Source organism: Mirounga leonina, unplaced genomic scaffold, assembly GCF_011800145.1.
Source record: "Mirounga leonina isolate KUSES-001 unplaced genomic scaffold, KU_Mleo_1.0 Mir_101529, whole genome shotgun sequence".
In the NCBI taxonomy this organism is placed as follows: domain Eukaryota; kingdom Metazoa; phylum Chordata; class Mammalia; order Carnivora; family Phocidae; genus Mirounga; species Mirounga leonina.
Window position 1 is genome coordinate 3,600,460 of NW_023270143.1, and position 12,376 is coordinate 3,612,835.

The 12,376-nt window shown below is 36.7% G+C and overlaps 1 protein-coding gene across 4 annotated transcripts in view; it reads left to right on the forward strand.

Annotated features, from left to right (window-relative positions):
* Window positions 1-11,697, forward strand: part of NBDY (negative regulator of P-body association) — an 83,932-nt gene extending 72,235 nt beyond the window's left edge. For 2 of the 4 annotated variants that reach the window (XR_004676807.1, XR_004676729.1), the window contains exon 3: window positions 8,604-10,372. The gene's annotated coding sequence lies outside the window, so the exon portion shown is untranslated. Of the gene's footprint in view, window positions 1-1,001; window positions 1,042-8,603; window positions 10,373-10,398 lie in introns of those variants that run through there. The other 2 variants (XR_004676756.1, XR_004676742.1) reach the window with 2 other exon arrangements.
* The last annotated feature ends 679 nt before the right edge of the window (window positions 11,698-12,376 follow it).

Genomic DNA, 12,376 nt, shown 5'->3' on the forward strand with positions numbered 1-12,376 from the left:
TGTAATCCCCTGCATGTTGGTTTCTCTCTCTCTCTTTCTCTCTTGATCCTCGCTCTGTGATAAGGCCTCCCTCCCTTCCGAAGCACCTGCAATTCTCTTCTCCCCCAAATCAACTGTCTGCAGCTCCTACCTTCCATGGTGTGGCTGCTTTTCTCCCTCTACATGTGCAGTTTGTTCTCAGTCCTCAGAGCAATTTCTTGGGTGTTCAGAATGATTTTATATTTATCTGTGTTCAAGGGACAAGGCAAGCATAGGGTCCCCCAACTACTCCACCATCTTAACTCATCCTTCTCTAAACTTTTTATTTTGATCTAATTTTACAATTCAAAAAAATTGTTAGAAAAAAAAAGAATATTACAAAGAACTCCCATATATTCTTTACCCAGATCCACCAGTTAACATTTATCTATGTTTGCTTTTTTTATTCTCTATTTCTTTTTCTCCCTGTCATACCCTTCTCCCTCTCCCTGCTCTTTTTTCCTTTACTCCTCCCCCACCCATCTCCTCTCCTCTACCTTCCCCTCTTCCTCTGCCCTTCCCCCTCTTCCTCTCTCTCTCTGAGCTATTTAAGAGTTCCTAGCAGATATCATGCTCGTTTACTGGGAAATACTTCAGTGCATATTTCTTCAGAAGGATGACTTTCTCTTAAATAATCTCAGTACATGTGTCAAAATAGAAATTTGACATTGTTCCAGTTTTTGTTTCATAAACCTTTATTTTCAAGATTATCCAATTATAATCAATGAAAAAGGGATGTGTTTGGAAGAACATATATTTCAAATGGACAATGCAAGCTATATAAATAGTTCTTTTTTGTCTAGCTTTATTGAAATATATTTGGCATCTAACATTGTTGCAAGTTTAAGGTATACAGTAAGGTGATTTGCTCTATCTATATATTACAAAATAATTACCACAATAAGTTTTCACAGTCATCTCACACAGTTATCATTTTTTTTCCTCTGTGGTGAGAACTTTTTTTTTTTTAATTATTTTTTTAGAGAGAGAGAGCACGCAAGCGGGAGGGGCAGAGAGAAAGGGAGAGAATTTTAAGCAGGCTCCATGCTCAACACAGAGCCCAGTGCAGGGCTCAATCTCCTGACCCTGAGATCATGACCTCAGCCGAACTCAAGAGTTGGGACGCTTAACCGACTGAGCCAACCAGGTGACCACTGTGTGGTGAGAACTATTAATATCTACTCTCAGCAACTTTTAAGTATACAATATAGTATTGTTAATTATAGTCATTAAACTATAATGTTAACTATACTATAACTATAATTGTAATAAATATGTATACTATAACTATATTATTAACTATAGTATAATGTATATCATGCTATATATGTATTAGATATCCAGAACTTACTCATGTTACAACTGAAAGTTTATACCCTTTGACCACTTTCACCAATTTCTCCCACCCTCCAATCTCTGGAAACTACCAATGTACTCTCTGTATTTATGAGTTTGTTTTCTTTTTAGTAAGATTCCATGTATAAGTAAGATCATGTAGTGTTTTTCTCTATCTAACATAATTCACTTAGTATAATGCCCTCAAGTTTTATCCATTGGGTTGGAAATGGCAGGATTTCTTATGGCTGAGTAATATATCATTTTTATATTTACATTGTATTTTCTTTATCTTTTCATCTGTCAGTGGAGACCTAGGTTGTTTCCATGTCTTGCTTATTGTAAATAATGATGCAGTGAACTGGGGGTGCACGTGTCTCTTCAAGATTAGTGATTTTATTTCCTTCATATATATACCTAAAGGGGACTTGCTGAATCATATGATAATACTTAATTTTGTTTCTTTTCAGATTTTTATTTAAATTCTAGTTAGTCAACATATAGTACAGTATTGGTTTCAGGAATACAATTCAGTGACTCATTACTTACATACAACACCCAGTGCTCATCATAACAAGTGCCCATACCCCACCACCTCCTCCCTCAGCCTTCAGTTTGTTCTCTATCTTTAAGAGTCTCTTATAGTTTGTTTCCCTCTTTCTTTTTATTTTTTATTGCCCCTCCCATATGTTCAACTGTTTTGTTTCTTAAATTCCACATCTGAGCAAAATCATATGTTACTGGTTTTTCTCTGACTTATTTCGTTTAGCATAATATACTCTACCTCCATTCACGTCATTGGAAATGGCAAGATTTCATTCTTTTTGAAGGGTAAATAATATTCCATTGTGTGTGTATATGTGTATATATATGTACACATAAACACACACACACACCACGTCTTCATTATCCGTTCATCAGTCAGTGGACATTTGGACTCATTCCATAGTTTGGCTATTGTTGATAATGCTGCTATCAACATCAGGGAGCATGTGTCCCTTTGAATCTGTATTTTTCTATCCTTTGGTTAAATACCTAGTAGTGCAATAGCTGGATCATAGGGGAGTTCTATTTTCAAACTTTTGAGGAACCTCCATACTGTTCTCCTGAGTGTCTGCACAACTTTATATTCCCACCAATAGTACAAGAGTGTTCCCCTTTCTTCACAGCCTTACCAACACCTGTTGTTTTTTGTGTTGTTAATTTTAGCCATTCTGACAGGTGAGAGGTGATATCTCATAGTGATTTTGATTTGTGTTTCCCTGATGTTGAGTGATGCTGAGCATTTTTTTTTTAAGATTTTTTAATTTATTTATTTGCGAGAGAGAGAATGAGAGACAGAGAGCACGAGAGGGAGGAGGGTCAGAGGGAGAAGCAGACTCCCCGCTGAGCAGGGAGCCCGATGCGGGACTCGATCTCGGGACTCCAGGATCATGACCTGAGCCAAAGGCAGTCGCTTAACCGACTGAGCCACCCAGGCGCCCGATGCTGAGCATTTTTAATGTGTCTTTTGGCCATCTGGATGTCTTCATTGGAAAAGTGTCTATATATGTCTTTTGCCCATTTCTTAACTGGATTAATTGTTTTGTGGGTATTGAGTTTGATAAGTTTTTTATAGATTTTGAATACTAACCCTTTATTGTCTGTCATTTGCAAATATATTCTCCCATTCTGTAGGCTGCCGTTTAGTTTTCTTGATTTTTTCCTTCGCTATGCAGAAGCTTTTTATCTTGAAGTCCCATTAGTTCATTTTTACTTTTATTTCCCTTGCTTCTGGTGACGTGTCTAGTAAGAATTTGCTATGCCCGGGGTCAGAAGGTGCTGCCTGTGTTCTCTAAGATTTTGATAGGTTCCTTTCTCACATTTAGGTATTTCATCCATTTTGATTTATTTTTATGTGTTGTATAAGACAGTGGTCCAGTTTCATTCCTCTGCATGTGGCTGTCCAATTTTTGTAACACCATTTTTTGAAGAGATAGTCTTTTTTCTTTTTCTTTTTTTTTTTAAGATTTTATTTATTTTTTTGACAGAGAGAGACATAGCGAGAGCAGGAACACAAGCAGGGGGAGTGGGAGAGGGAGAAGCAGGCTTCCCGCCGAGCAGGGAGCCCGATGTGGGACTCGATCCCAGGACCCTGGGATCATGACCCAAGCCGAAGGCAGACGCTTAATGACTGAGCCACTCAGGTGCCCTTTTCTTTTCTTTTCTTTTCTTTTTTTTTTTTTTAAAGATTTTATTTATTTATTTGAGAGAGAGAGAATGAGAGAGAACACATGAGAGGGGATAGGGTCAGAGGGCAAAGCAGACTCCCTGCCGAGCAGGGAGCCTGATGCAGGACTCGATCCCGGGACTCCAGGATCATGACCTGAGCCGAAGGCAGTCGCTTAACCAACTGAGCCACCCAGGCGCCCGAGATAGTCTTTTTTCAATTGGATATTCTTTCCTTCTTTGTCGAAGATTAATTGACCATAGAGTTGAGGGTCCATTTCTGGGTTTTCTGTTCTGTTCAGTTGATCGATGTGTCTGTTTTTGTGCCAGTACCACACTGTCTTGATGGCTACAGCTGTGTAATACAGCTTGAAGTCTAAAATTCTGATGCCTCTCACTTTGGCTTTCTTTTTCAACATTCCTTTGACTATCCTGGGTCTTTTGTGGTTCCATACAAATTTTATGATTGTTTGTTTCAGCTCTGTGAAAAATGTTGAGGGTATTTTGATAAGGATTGCATTGAATGTGTACATTGCTGTGGGTACTATAGACTTTATTTATTTATTAGAGAGAGAGAGACAGAGGAAGAGAGAGAGAAAGAGCACAAGCAGGGGGAGGGACAGAGGGAGAAGGGAGAAGCAGATGCCTCGCTGAGCAGGGAGCCCGAAGCAGGGCTTGATCCCAGGACCCTGGGATCATGATCGCAACCAAAGGCAGACTCTTAACCAACTGAGCCACCCAGGAGCCCTAGTATAGACACTTTAACAATGTTCTTCCAGTCCCTGAATGTGGAATGCTTTTCCATTTCTTTGTGTACTCTCCAATTTTTTTCATAAGTGTTCTGTAGTTCTCAGAGTATAAATCCTTGAACTCTTTGGTTAAGTTTCATCCTACGTATCACATGGTTTTTGGTGCAATTGTAATGTGATTGATTCCTTGATTTCTTTTTCTCTTTCTTCATTATTGCTGTATAGAAATGCAACAGATTTCTGTATGTTGATTTCCTATCCTATGATTTTGCTGAATTCATATATTAGTTCTAGCAATTTTTTGGTGGAGTCTTTCACATAGAGTATCATGTTGTCTGCAAATACTGAAAGTTTGACTTCTTCCTTACCCATTTGGATGCCCTTTTATTTCTTTTTCTTGTCTGACTGCTGAAGCTATGTCTTCCAGTACTATGTTAAATATGGTGAGAGTGGAAATCTGTATCTTGTTCCTGACCATAGAGGAAACGCTCTCAGTTTTTCCCCTTTGAGGATGATGTTAACTGTGGGTCTTTCGTATATGGCCTTTATGATGTTGAGGTATATTTCTTCTATCCCTACTTTGTTGAGTGTTTTTATTAAGAATTGCAGCTGTATTTTGTCATGCTTTTTCTGCCTCTATTGACAGGATTATCTGATTCTTATCCTTTCGTTTATTAATGTGTTGTATCACATTGATTGATTTTTGAATATTGAACCACCCCTGCAACCCAAGAATAAATTCCAGTTGATCGTGGTAAATAGTCCTTTTAATGTACTGTTGGATTTGATTTGCTAGTACCTTCTTGAGAATTTTTGCATCCATATTCACCAGGGATATTGGCCTGTAATTCTCCTTTTTACTGGAGTCTTTTTCTGGTTTTGGAATCAAGGTAATGCTAGCCTTGTAGAAGGAATGTGGAAGTTTTCCTTTCATTTCTATTTTTTGGAACAATTTGAGAATTATAGGTATTATCTCTTCCTTAAATGTATGGTGGAATTCCTCTGGGAAGCCATCTCTCCCTGGTCTTGTTTGTTGGGAGATTTTTAATTACTTTCAAAATTTTCAATATTCTTTCAATTTCTTTCCTGGTTATGGGTCTTTTCAAATTTTCTATTTCTTCTGTTTCAGTTTCAGTAGTTTTTATGTTTCTAGCAATTTGTCCATTTCTTCCAGATTGCCCATTTTGTTGGCATACAATTTTTCATAATATAATCTATGATTATTTGTATTTTTGTGGTGTTGGATACTATCTCTCCTCTTTCTTTCATGATTTTTTTTCTATTTGGGTCCTTTATCTTTCCTTTTTGATAAGTCTGGCTAGGCACTTATCAATTTTATTATTTTTTTTTTCAAAGAACCATCTCTTACTTTCTTTCATCTGTTCTACTTGGGTTCTTTCTTGTTTGTTTGTTTCTATATGATTTATTTCTGCTCTAATCATTGTTATTTCTCTTATTCTCCTGGCTTTAGGCTTTATTTGCTGTTCTTTTTCTAGCTCCTTTAGATGTAAGTTTAGGTAGTGTATTTGAGATGTTTCTTGCTTCTTGAGATAGGCCTGTATTGCAGTATACTTCCCTCTTAGGACTGCCTTTGGTACATCCCAAGGTTTTGGACTGTCGTGTTTTCATTCTCATTTGCTTCCATGTACTTCTTTAATGTCTTCTTTAATTTCCTGGTTGATTAATTCATTCTTTAGTAAGATGTTCTTTAACCTCTATGTATCGAAGGCCTTTTTATAGTTTTTCTTGTGGTTGACTTCAGCTTTTATAAAGTTGTTGCCTGGGGACGCCTGGGTGGCTCAGTTGTTAACTGTCTGCCTTAGGCTTAGATCATGATCCCAGAGTCCTGGGATCGAGTCCCTCATCAGGCTCCCTGCTCAACGGGACACCTGCTTTTCCCTCTCCCACTCCCCCTGCTTGTGTTCCCTCTCTCTGTGTGTCTTTCTTTGTCAAATAAATAAAATCTTCAAAAAAAATAAAGTTGTTGCCTGACAATATGTATGATATGATATTGATCTTTTTGTACTTGTTGAGGCCTGATTTGTGACCTATAGATACGTGATCTATTCTGGAGAATGTTCCATGTGCACTTGAAAAGCTTCTGTTTTCTGCTGAATTAGGTTGAAAGGGTTTGAATATATCTGTTAAGTGCATCCACTTCAGTGTGTCATTTGAAGCTATTCTTTCCTTGTTGATTATCTGCTTACATGATATGTCTGTTGCTGTTAGTATGGTGTTAAAACCCCTTACTACTGTATTATTATCAATGAGTTTCTTTTTATTATTAATTGATGTATATATTTGGGTGCTCCCAAGTTGGGGGCATAAATATTTATAGATGTTAAATCTTCTTGTTGGATAGACCTCCTAATTTTTAGATGGTGTCCTTCTTCATCTCTTGTTAAAGTCTTTGGTTTAAAGTCTAGTTTGTCTGATGTAAATATGGTTACTCCAGTTTTGTTTTGATGTCCATTAGCATGATAGAGGGTTCTCCATCTCCTCACTTTAAACCTGCAGGTGTCATTAAGTTTAAAATGAGTCTCTTGTAAGTAGTATATAGATGGGTCTTTTTTTTTTTTTAATCCATTCTGTTACCCTGTATCTTTTTATTGGAGCCTTTAGTCCATTTACATTCAGAGTGATTATTGAAAGATGTGAATTTAGTGCTTTGTGTTATCTGTACTGTTGGTATTTCTGGTGATGTTCTCTGGTCCTTTCTAGTCTTTGTTGCTTTTGGTTTTTTTTTCTACACTGAAACAGTGCACCTTAAAATTTCTTGCACTGCTGGCTTAGTGGTCACTAACTCTAGTTTTTCTCTGTCTGGGAAACTATCTCTCCTGTTCTGATTGACAGCCTTGCTGGGTAGAGAATTCCTGGCTGCATATTTTTCACATTTAGCACGTTGAATGTTTCCTGCCACTGCCTTCTGGTCTTCCATGTTTCTCTGGACAGATCTGCTGTGAACCTGATCTGTTTTTTCTTGTAGGTTAAGGACTTTCTTTCCCTTGCTGCTTTCAGGATTCTTTCACTGTCTATGTATTTTGTGAATGTGACTATTATATGCCTTGGTAATGTTCAGCATTTTTTTTTTAAAGATTTTATTGATCCCAGCAAGAGAGGGAACACAAGCAGGGGGAGTGGGAGAAGGAGAAGCAGGCTTCCCGCCGAGCAGGGAGCCCGATGCAGGGCTCAATCCCAGGACCCTGGGATCATGACCTGAGCTGAAGGCAGACGCTTAACGACTGAGCCACCCAGGTGCCCCATTCAGCATTTTTTTAATTTAATGGGAGTTCTCTGTCCATTTTGGATTTTGATGTCTGCATCCTTTCCCAGATTAGGTTTTCAGCTACAATTTGGTCGAATAATCCTTCTGCCCGTTTTTCTCTTTCTTCATCTTCTGGGCCTCCTATGATACGAATGTTACTACCTTTTAATAAGTCACTGAGTTCCCTAAGTCTACCTTCGTCGGCCTACCTTCGTGGTCCATTACTTTCTTTTCCTCTTCTTTTCAGCTTCATTATTTTCCATAATTTTATCTTCTGTATCACTGACTCCTTCCCCCACTTCATCCATCTTTGCTTTTATGGCATCCATTCTGGTTTCAATCTCTGTTAAGGCATTTTAATTTGGGGGGTGACTAGATTATAGTTCTTTTATCTCTGCTGTAAGGGATACTTTATTGTCTTCTATTTTCTTATCAAGCCCAGTTAGTATCCTTATAATCTCTGTTTAAAATTCTAGTTCAGACCTCTTACTTATATCTCTATTGATTAAATCCCTGGCCGTGAGTTCTACTTCCTGTTCTTTCTTTGGTGAATTTCTCTGTCTCATCATTTTGTTCAGAAAAGAAAAGAAGAAAGAAAAAGCAAAAAACAAAAAGACTAGATCCTGGGTGTGTTGGTCTCATTGTTAAAAGAATCTAGACACCCCCGAAAATAATGAAATAAAATGAAAGTAAACAAAAAATAACGAAACATATTTATATAATACACAAATAAAAATTAAAAAAATAATAATGAGTTAGAGAAGGTATTGAAGAAAATAAGAAAATAAATGAAGAAATAATAAAGAATAAAACTAAAAAGGAAGCAAGATCCTATTTCCCTTAGAGCTAAACTTTGCAGTACTCAGTGATCAGTAGATTTGGTGAGAGGGAGGTGTTTGTGTTTATCTTTTGGGGGAGGTGCCTGTTGTGCTGGTATTCAGGTGGATCTGCTTCGAGGGTGCTGGGGGTTGGGGCTTGGTGCAGGCGATTCCAGCCTCCACTATGTGGTGTTGCTTTTCTTCATGAAGGCTTACAGCACTGATGGGCAGGATGAAAATGGTGGCGCCCTGATGTCTAGCCTTGGAGCTGAATGTTCAAGCCCCCCACTCTTCAGTGAACCTTCAAAGAAGAACAGTCAACCACTCTTCTGATGTCTCCAGTTTCCGTCAGAACCCTGTGTTCACCCCACCTGTGTCCAAGTTTTTTCATGTCAGGTACACGACTGAGTTCCAAAACTGCAAATTTTAGGGACTCCTGTGTTGTGGACCTGTCTTGTTGCTCTGGTGGAGGGTCTTGCTGCACTTTTGCTGTTTGCTGGCCAATCCAGGAACATAGTCTCACGACCACTCTGCGGTTCGTAGTTTATAGCAAAACAGAGCAGAAAGCCTGTACAAAGACCGGCTAAGCAGGATTCCCCTCTCCTATGTCTGGGAACAGTGCAGCACGTTGGTGCCACCTGGTCTTCTTATGACCCAGGGGATCCTTAGACCACATTGTCTCTCCTGGGGTTCTGACCTACTTTCCCACCTGAGCACCTTTAAGCCAGGGTCATTCCCCCATGGTAGCGGACTTTAGAGGTTCAGATTTTGCACTGTGCTCCTTATAGTACTTTGCCGTGGCCTCTGTAAACAGGGCTCCCTCCCTGCCATGGTATCCACAGCTGTATCTCCCCCAAGTCCACTCTCTGCAACTCTTAATCTTCCAAATGTAGTCACTTTTCTACTCATAGACTTGCAATTTTTGTTTCATCAGATTGATGTTGTGGGTGTTCATAATGATTTGATAAGTATCTAGCTGTATTTGAGGGAGGGCACAACCTTAGAGTCCCCCTACTGCTCCACCATCTTAACTCCTCCCTCCAAAATCCACTGGTTTTAATATCCATTGGTAAATCTTGACTGAAACAGTTATTAGTATGATGGCTGCAATATGGTAATTTTGAAATTCCATCATTTTTGCTACAGATATAAATTTGTATTCTACTTCTACTTCTGTCTACTTTTTACATTATTTTGGACTTGTTCATTTTTCCTTTATTTCATGCATACCTTATTGCTATCATTATTTATTTTAATGCTCAAATTATCTCAGATTTAACCAATGGCAATCCATTCAAGCTGGCTTCTCTGTCCATTTGATCTGCTCCCATCATTCTGATACTTTGACATCAACATTTTCTTAGTTCCTTACTTTCAGGCTTATCTTTTATTCCCTGCCTTATTGACTCTTTCTATGTGGAGCTGTGATTCCTTTAAGTGGGGTGCACTATTTAGAAACCAAGACATGGGTACATGGATATTTTTTAGTTTCACATTTTGTTATTCTTCTCGTTTAATTTTACTTAGTACAGATAACATGGTTTATATGATACTGTTTATTTAATATTTGAGATTTGCCTTATGTTCTAGAAAACATGATCAATTTATAAGTGTTTCATATGTGCCTGAAAAGATTTTGTATATTCTACCTGTTGAATGTGGAGTTCTATAAGTTCCATTAAATTCATTGTATTGTTTATCTGTCTTCTATATCCCTATTAATTTTGTTTATTTCCTAGATCTATCAGTTGCTGAAAGAGGTAAATTTAAAATCCCCCTCTTTGATGGTGGATTTGTCAAATTATTATAGTTCTATAATTTTTGCTTTGTATATTTGACACTTTGTTATTATGTCCATACAAGTCTAAAATACATGCATCTATTATCATTTGAGTGACCCATTTTACTTTTTGCATTTAAAGTCTTTTTTATTTAATATACTTTTCTTTGGATGGTATTTCTTTTTCAGTTCTTTTAATTACTCTTTTTTTCTTTTATTTTTCAGAATATGTTCTGCAAAAAAAAAAATACAGTGAATGCATTGATTTATTTGTGAATTTACCAGCAGAATTTATAATTAGCAGTGAGGATAAGCTTTATATATGAAAACATTATTTTTCTTCGGGTTTTTTTTATTTTATAAAATTTCAACTCTACAGAAAAGTCAAAAGACATCCTTCATTTAGATCCATCCATTTTTTATTTTGCTACATATAATTTCTTTCTTTATAAATGTATACATGTTTTTATGTTATGTATTAATATTATATGTTATTATATATAATTATAATAATATGTATGTATTGCTGAACCATTTGGAAGTAACCTGCAGATATTATGACACTTCAGCCTTGAACACTTCACTTCATTATTTCTCAAGAACAAGGGCATTACTTCCATCACATTCAGAGAAATTTAACACTGATACAATTCTGTTATCTAACATACTGTCCCAAAGTTTCAAAATTGTCTTGACAGTATCTTTCAAAGTTTTTTATTTGTTTTGTTACAGGATCCAGTCAAGGATCATGCACTGTATTTAGTTGTAATGCCCCTTTAAACTTTTTAAATCTAGAATAGCATCACCTCATCCCTTCTTAAAATTTTTTCAAAATATTGGCAGTTCTCATGAGTCCAGGCAGTTGTCCTGCATATGTGCCACAATTTGAGCTTGTCTGTTTCTCCATGATTAATTTAAGCATTTTTAGCAAAAAGACTACATAGGTGATGCTGTGTCCTTGCATCACATCAGGAAGCACAGACTGGTTTATCCCATTCATTATTGATAATGCTAAGTTTGTTTCACCCTTTTTAAAGATTTTTTTAAGAGCAGTTTTACATTCACAGCAAATTTGAGAAGAACACATAGAGATTTCTTATATATCCCTTACACCTACACATGCATAGCCTTCCCTGTTAATGAACATTCCCTACCAGAGTGGTACATTTGTCACAATTAATGAACCTATACTGACATACAATAATCACCCAAAGTCCATAGTTACATTATTTCACTCTTGGTGTTAAACATTCTTTGGGCTTGGAAAAATGAATAATGACATGTAATCTCATTATAGTGTCATATAGAGTATTTTCACTGCCTCAGAAGGCTTCTGTGTTCTTCCTATTCACCCCTTCCTCCATGCCTCTGGCAACCACTGATCATTTTACTGTGTTCATAGTTTTACCTTTACCAGAACATGAATAATTGGAATCGTAAGGTATATGGCCTTTCAGATTGGCTTATGTCCATTAGTAATATGCATTTAAGGTTTCTCCATGTCTTTTCATGGTTTGATACCTCATTTCATTTCAGAATAACATTCCATTGTTTGAATGTAGCAGTTTATTTATCCATTCACCTACTGAAGGACACTTGGTTGCATCTAAGATTTGGCAATTATGAATAAAGTTCTATACACATCTACCTGCAAATTTTTGTGTAGACATGTTTTCAACTCCTTTGGATAAATATCAGGAAATACCATTGCTTGTATTTTTATTTTTTATATTTATACTTAATATACTTATATGCATATATGTGTACATACATTTTTTTAAACCATTGGACAATAAGTTGCCTCATGAATCCTATGTAATTCAGTATGTGTTTCCTAAAACCATATTCTTTTTTCACCAATTATACCATTAAGTGCGATTTATTAAAAAAAATAAAAGAATTTGGTCCAGGATCCAATCCCTAATCATGTTGTCTTGAGCTATTATGTTTGTTTAGTTTGCTTCAATTGCAGTAGTTTCTTGGACTTTGTGTAAAAAAATAGTTTTGAAGATGATAACAGTCATTTTATAGAATGTCCTGGAATTTCAGTTTTTGTGATGTTTCTTCATGATTATATTCAGATTATGCGTTTTGTCAAGGAATATCACTGAAATGATGTTTGGTTCTCAGTGTATTGTGTCAGGAGGCACATGGTGTCATTTTGTTCTATAACTTTAACTTTTAATTTTTTGTTACTGAGTTT